The sequence below is a fragment of the Homarus americanus genome, unplaced genomic scaffold (assembly GCF_018991925.1).
Source record: "Homarus americanus isolate GMGI-L3 unplaced genomic scaffold, GMGI_Hamer_2.0 scaffold55640, whole genome shotgun sequence".
Classification (NCBI taxonomy): Eukaryota; Metazoa; Arthropoda; class Malacostraca; order Decapoda; family Nephropidae; genus Homarus; species Homarus americanus.
The window spans coordinates 2764971-2772516 of NW_024713650.1; positions in this window are offsets into that span (position 1 = coordinate 2764971).

The window sequence follows — 7546 nt, forward strand, 5'->3', positions numbered from 1 at the left end:
ACACACACACACACACACACACACACTAACACTCACTCACAACCTTAAACTCTCATCCATAATAATAATAATAATAATAATAATAATAATAATAATAACAATAATAATAACAATAATAATAATAATAATAATAATAATAATAATAATAATAATACACCAACCTATACACAATACAACCGCCCTAAAATAACTCTTTTTTTTTTCTTTTTTTCCCTTTTTTTTCACGTTCAAACCCAGCCATCATTTCCTGGTTTCTGTACAATGCAGCGGACCAGAAATCTCAAATAACTGGTGATTTCTATCGCGAACATCACTTCGAAAAAAAAAAAACATGGCGACTAGAACTGAACTTTGTCCCATTCTCGAGGTTGTTTAGGAGGATTGTGGCTGATGCCAGGGAGTGGCTATTCTCTCTCACTATCTCTATCTCTCTCTCTCTCTCTCTATCGCTATGTATGTATTTATCTCCCTCCCTACCGTCTGTCTCTCTTACTATCTCCCTCTCTCTGTCATCTCCTCACCATCTCTCTACTATCTCCCTCTTAATATCTCCCTCTCTTATCATCTCTTACTATCTCCCCTTACTATCTCCCCTCTCTCTTTACTATCTCTTACTATTCCCCCTCAATATCTCTCTCTTACTATCTCCCCCTCTCTCTCTCTTACTATCTCCCCCCCTCTCTCTCTCTCTCTCTACTGGCAAATATTTGTATTTATTTATTATACCATACTGTATATTAATCTGTCTGTCTGTCTGTCTCTTTTATATTAAATGTTTACACCTAAGTCTTCATTTAGGTATCAAGGAAGATAAACAGAGAGAGAGAGAGAGAGAGAGAGAGAGAGAGAGAGAGAGAGAGAGTACCGCCAACCACTCAAGAAACCCCACGACACAACTGCAGTAGATCATATAATAAAAATAACTAAATATATAATATAAACCACAAAAAAATCATGAAACCAAATAAAACAGACAAAAAAAACCCCAACTCACAATTCTAAATCACAAGGTTAGTCGATCCTAACCTGACCTGACCTGACCTAACTTCATCTAACCTAATCTATACTGAGTCGTCTATAGGCCATTTGAGAAAAGAGTATTTCAATATAGAGGAGAAGAAGAGTTCACTATATAATCTGGCCGGATATTCCTCGTGGTGCTTATGACGTGCCGATCGGGTGGTGATGGTAGGGTGCAAAGGGAAGGGGGAGGGGGGAGGGAAGGAGGAGGGGGGTAGATTGTATGTGTTTTAGTAAGCTTGAACATGCTCCTCCTTGTTCTTCATGATCAGTTGGAATTTTGTTTTTGTGTTTGTTTCTCAGTTTGTGGTGTATGAAAGTTGAGTAATAATTGTTGTTTTAGTGTGTGTGTGTGTGTGTGTGTGTGTGTGTGTGTGTGTGTGTGTGTGTCACCATGAACCAAGATTAATACCACTATCCCTTGTTAACCAGTAAGACATGCTCCTTTAGACCGCCATGATAGGTATTTCATTAACCGTCCCTCCCCCCTCGTTGTTTCTGCTGGAAGATGATTGACACGTCTGGGTGTGGTCGACGGAAGTAAACAAACCTGAGAAAATACAACCGCGTGCTGGGGGGTAAAAAAACCCACACCATGAGTAGAATTTTTATATCTGTATAAAAATCTTTGGCACACACACACACACACACACACACACACACACACACACACACACACACACACACCGTTAAAGTGTGATTACATCTATTACATTGATCATATAATGTTCAGTAAGCTCCCCCCGTCACACACACCATTAATGCACTTCACTGAACGCCCCAGCATGTTAGCTGTGGATGCTTGAGCAGGGTGCTGTGCGTGCTCAAGTAACTGGACCATCGGATGAATCTTCAGACACCTCACAGTATGGGGATTAATGATGAGTCATTACGAGTTCCCCACCACAGAAATATTCCAGTGAGGAGGAAACGAAGCCCTCAAACTTCTATTATAGGGAGATGAAGCCTATTTTTTTTTCTCGAAAAGTGCGAAGTAGGAAGAAGGTTGAATCAAGCAACTAAGCTAATACCGGGAGGTCTTATAAGACAGTTGTTCACACTCTCATAACCCTCATCAAAGGGTAGGTGCTTCCCTGTCTTGTCCCCGAGATATACTAGAGACTGTCAGATGATTGAAAATGTTCAAAGGAGGGCCATCAAACTGGTGCATGCACTACTGCATCTCAGGTACCCAGAGAGATTAGAGCGCCTCCAAGGTCATTACTCAGTCTAGTGTTCATAATATGAACACTAGAGCTGACGGATGCCGCCCCTATTAAGGCTCACAGCTTAAGGTCCAAGAAGCCACAAATTCTGAAAATTGTCAAGGCAATCTTTTTTGGAGTAAGAGTTGTGAACTCTTGGAACAACCTGCCAGAGACTGTTGTGACGGCATCAAATGTGAGCTCATTCGAGAGCAGACTTGACCAACACTGGCGCATTTACAGATACATTGTGCAGCCAGTACAGGTGCAGTACTTACGGTACCAACAGTGAGTAACAGAATCGTGACGACCACCCAAGCGGCTAACGAGCCGACAATGGCGAAGAGGATAAAGTAAAGAGACGTGTACTCGTAGCTCTAACGTGACAATCCTCGTTGAGAGTTGCGTCTCGTATTCTCAGACACCCTTGGGTATTATTTCTCCAGCAACACAACGCCCATACAACTGTCTACGGTCCGTCTGAGAGCAATTTCGACGCCATGTTGGTAGCTATCTTGTTTCGTTATTCATGAGCCGCTAAATTAAATATTTCTCGCGCGAAAGTACTGAAATAATAATTGCTTTAATAAATATATAAATAAATAACGGGACTTCATTTTCATTAATATAGAACTGATATCCTGGTTCATTGTCATGACATTTTTAATAATAAAAATATTATTTAAAAAATGAGGGTTAAAGCCCTTTCAAATCTAAAAAAAAAAAATTCTTGTGCAGACTTTTTACGCAAGAAAACTCCGACAAATATCAGTATTTTTGTATTAAAAAGTATTATTATATAAATGCATCGATAGTGTGATTTATGCACATGCCATCTGTCATTAGGACATGATGGTATAAATCTAAAGAATAATGTGAGCGTTCCTCAATTTAAACCTGTGAGCCAAGTAGCGCCAAACACTGTGTTCATGTACCGACGGGGCTGTTACTGTCACTCCGTCACCCTCACTCACTACCCTCTCTCCCGAAGGTTCACTCTCTCTCCTGCCACAAACCTAACCTAATCATGTTTTTATCTCTTTCATATTAACATTTCAGGATGTGTTTGGTACTCCCACATAAATCAGGTTTGATATAATGCATTTACAGTCATTTCTGGATAAAGTGGGGAGCGTGGCTGGAAGAGTTTTCAGGTGTGCATCAGCGCGTAATAAATGTTTCCGGCACTTAGGGTGTACCACCGTGCATTCCTCTCTTGTTCTGCCGCAGGAAACAATAAAATCCACTGGCTTTTACTGTGTAATTTTTTCCTTTTGTTAACATTCAGAAATATGACGGAAACAGAGAAAATCTTCGGAGTATTTGACGCCATGGTATTAGCAACATCCTGGTGTGGGGCGACTCACGGCACAGTATCGAGTGACAAGAAGCGTAACGAATAGAATTAACACGCCCAAGGAAATAAACAATGGAATGCTTCGTGAGTAACTGATACTACTAATAATATTACATGATTACTTTATATCTGTCATGAATTTGAACAACATGTTAGTTAACTGCATACATTATGTATACAGTTTTAGGATACATAGGTATTTACTAAACCACATGGACTCGAGGACTAAATGTTACGAGCTGAGCAAATAGGGCGGTCAAATACCCATCCGCCGACCAGAACGACACAGAGTAATTACCTTCCCAAAGTCGGATGAATCCACGAACCGATTCGCTACGTAAACAATGGTGGTTGTGCGTTCTGCTGATACACATACAAGACAAAGTTGGGAGAAAAAATAAATAAAATCATATGTGGATGAGAAAATACTGTAAGAGGAATAATTATGAGATATAATTTATTTTGTTACGAATGATATAAATTATTATCGTTATTATTACTATTATTATTATTGTTACCACCACCACTACTACTACGACTCTGAAACAAATATACCCAACGTAACTTAAGCTAAATTACCTCACGTTAGGCTTGTCTGAATTCCCTAAGATATTATTACAAAGATCACGTAATTTTTTCCGCCAAAAATATGCAGTGTCGTGTAAATATGAGCATCGTGGGGAGACCTTAACGTCCTATCGCCCCAAGCCAAGAATGTGTCCGGAGATGACTTGTTATTGCGGTGTGTGTGTGTGTGTGTGTGTTGGTCAGTTACTAGGTGTGTGTTTGTGTATTGGTCAGTTACTAAGTGTGTGTGTGTGTGTGTGTGTGTGTGTGTGTGTGTGTTAATGTCTGTCTGTCTGTGTGGAACTTTTCACTTAACCATTATCGCTGAAGCAAAAAATAATCACATATATTTACAAATTACTCACTCATGACTTAGCTCTTTAACACACGAAAAAAAAAATCACAACTAACACCTCGAAATGAAAAAAAAAAACAGGTAAAAAAACCCGACAGATTTTCACCATTTTAACCGGATTTACGACGGATGATAATGACAGATATGACATAAAGTCCCCCCAAAAAAAAATGAAAGAAGGAAGGAAAGAAGTAATGAAAGAATAATGAGAGTTCCGAATGCGTGAAGGTAAAAATGGCCACCAGTAAAACGCTACAGGAACACATGAGGAAAATAAGAGAAATGATTTACCTCATACACGTAACCACATCCGGAAAAAGAAGAAAGACGAAAGATAAAAAAAAAAAAATATGGCGTAAGCAAGACAAGTTCCTCCTGAATCTCCGGGAGAATAATGATGATGAGTTTGTTCCAGTCCACTCAACTCTCGGAGGCTGCACACACACACACACACACGCCACAACCACCGCGCCTACTCACCGCTGCCATGAACAGAGAGATTTGAAAGCAAAGCAAGAACAGGCAGAGCTAATCATCTGAAGATTAGACACCCCAGCAGCTTCTTTTTTCACCCCCTTTGAAGATTAATTAACCACCTTTAAAGCTACCTGAGGAGGGTTAGGTTAGTGTTGGGTTAAGTTAGATTTTGTTAGCATTACATTGGGTTGACTTTGGTTGAATAAAGTTGGGTTAAGTTAGGTTAGATAATGCTAACATTAAGGTAGATTAGATTAAATTAGGTTAGGTTAAGTCAGCGTGGTTAACCTTCAGACTAAAATAAGCTGGAGTGTCCGTCTAATCAACAGGTGATCTGGTATACCTATAAAATATAAATTGATTGTTGAGCGGCGAACAATGTGATTATAGAGGAGGTGTGTTCTGAGGCTTCACTGACTGAAGAACAAGTACTCAGAATAGCAACATAATAAGTGATGGGTTATGGATCAACTGCCTTGGTGTAACGCTCTTGAGAAATCTAGTTACCGAGGCACCACTACAGCACAACTACAGCCTCTAATGTATACTTTCTACATAACTGATGAAGAGGACCTTAAGTATCAGGTTACAGTTGAAAATACAGTCAATGTCGTATCATCTACAGTGGGATTTCAGTGTGACCTTAATATAAACAAGTCTCATCAGAGCTCTCAAATCCAGTATCCAGACAGCAGAGGTCTCAAATCTAGCAGCCAATAACAGAAGAACTCAAATCCTGTAGCCAATGACAGCAAAGCTCTCAAACACAGCCTAGCAGACAATCACAGCAGAGATCTCAAATCCATCAGCCAATCACAGCAGAGCTCTCAAAAACAGAAGCCAATCACAGCCAAGCCCACAAATACTGACCGTGTAGGCCTAATCTTTATTCTTATCTCGAAGACGCTAAAGTGCAATTACCCATTATAACAAATGTAATTCTTATTCATTAATATTGTTTGTGTGTGTGTGTGTGTGTGTGTGTGTGTGGTTTAATTTACTTGCTAAAAGAAATGTTGTTAAGAGCAGAAATACACACACAAAAAAAACAATACTCGTAATCCACTGTTGATATTAACCTCACATCGACTACAGCTACTCCAAAAATCCAATATCATCAGGAACTGTACTTGTAAGAACGTTCGTCATTCTGAGTTTACATCCTATAATTTAATCCATTCATCAAGTCATCGCCATCATAATCTGGCGTTCGTGAGAGTTCCATCCAACTTCCTTACCAAGCTTGTGTTTTATGATCCGTTCTGGAATATATTCACATTAGTTCCTTAAGTTTTGTTATCTAAGTTGAGAGAACGCTTAGTTAACTTTGCGTCAACACAGTCGTTCATCACACCAGCGTCATCATAAACAGGTGTTGTGAAGGACGCTCACCCCCTCCCTAACTTTGCGTCAACACAGTCGTTCATCACACCAGCGTCATCATAAACAGGTGTTGTGAAGGACGCTCACCCCCTCCCTAACTTTGCGTCAACACAGTCGTTCATCACACCAGCGTCATCATAAACAGGTGTTGTGAAGGACGCTCACCCCCTCCCTAACTTTGCGTCAACACGGTCGTTCATCACACCAGCGTTCATTACCGTGAGAATCAATAAGTGATCTGAACTCTGTAAGACAACATTAATCTCAGCCGTTCTCATGACACGTGATTAGATTCAGGTACATTGGTTACGGGTTTAGGAAGCGTAACGTCCTCAGTAACACCAGTTGGCAGTGTGGTATTTTTTCTCAAGAACTAAGAGAGTATAAACAATCTCGGTAACTTGAATCTTATAATAGATAATAATTACTTAATTCAGACTTACTTGAATAAATGAAGTAAAATTATCCATGTCTCTTGATTCTTGGTAAGTGAATACTCTTACGCTTGCGACCAAAAAAAAACAATAACTAGCTAACAGAATTATCCTTGCCTATCCTATGAAATATATAACGCCAGTCAATGAGCAGATGACAGGCCATGACGTATTAGACTGTGATTGGCTGCGGCACACACCCTGGGCGGGAAAGAGAACAGCATCAGTGGGCGGCGGAAAGTGGCGCGCGGGAGGCAGGTGGTGGCGGATGTTGTGCTGGTGGGCGGATGTGACTGTACAACATTAAGCGGTGTACTCTGCACGCGTCACTGAGGGCTGTCACACGGTTGATAGAGGGCCAATGTGCAGGTGTTGCTGTCTTTACTAAGTTGCCTGCTGCTGTTGCTGCTTTCTGCTTCATGCTGCTTCTTGCTAGCTGCTGCCTTTACTGCGGTGTTTATGACTACTTCTGCTGATGCTGTTGCTACTAGTGCCACTGCTAATTGCTGCTTTTGTCAGTTTCCTCCTGTTGGTGCTGCTACAGCTATAGTTCCTTCTTCTACTGCTGCAGCTATAGTTCCTTCTGTTAATGCTGCTACATTCCTCAACTCACCTGCTGAGCACTTTATTGTTGTTGGTTAACCCAGACGGTGCACTTCCGGTTAACGCTGACTCTCCTAACCTGCTGGAGGCTCTCGTTATGAATGCATCTTAACTGTTAACGCTATTATAAATTTTCCACCACTCA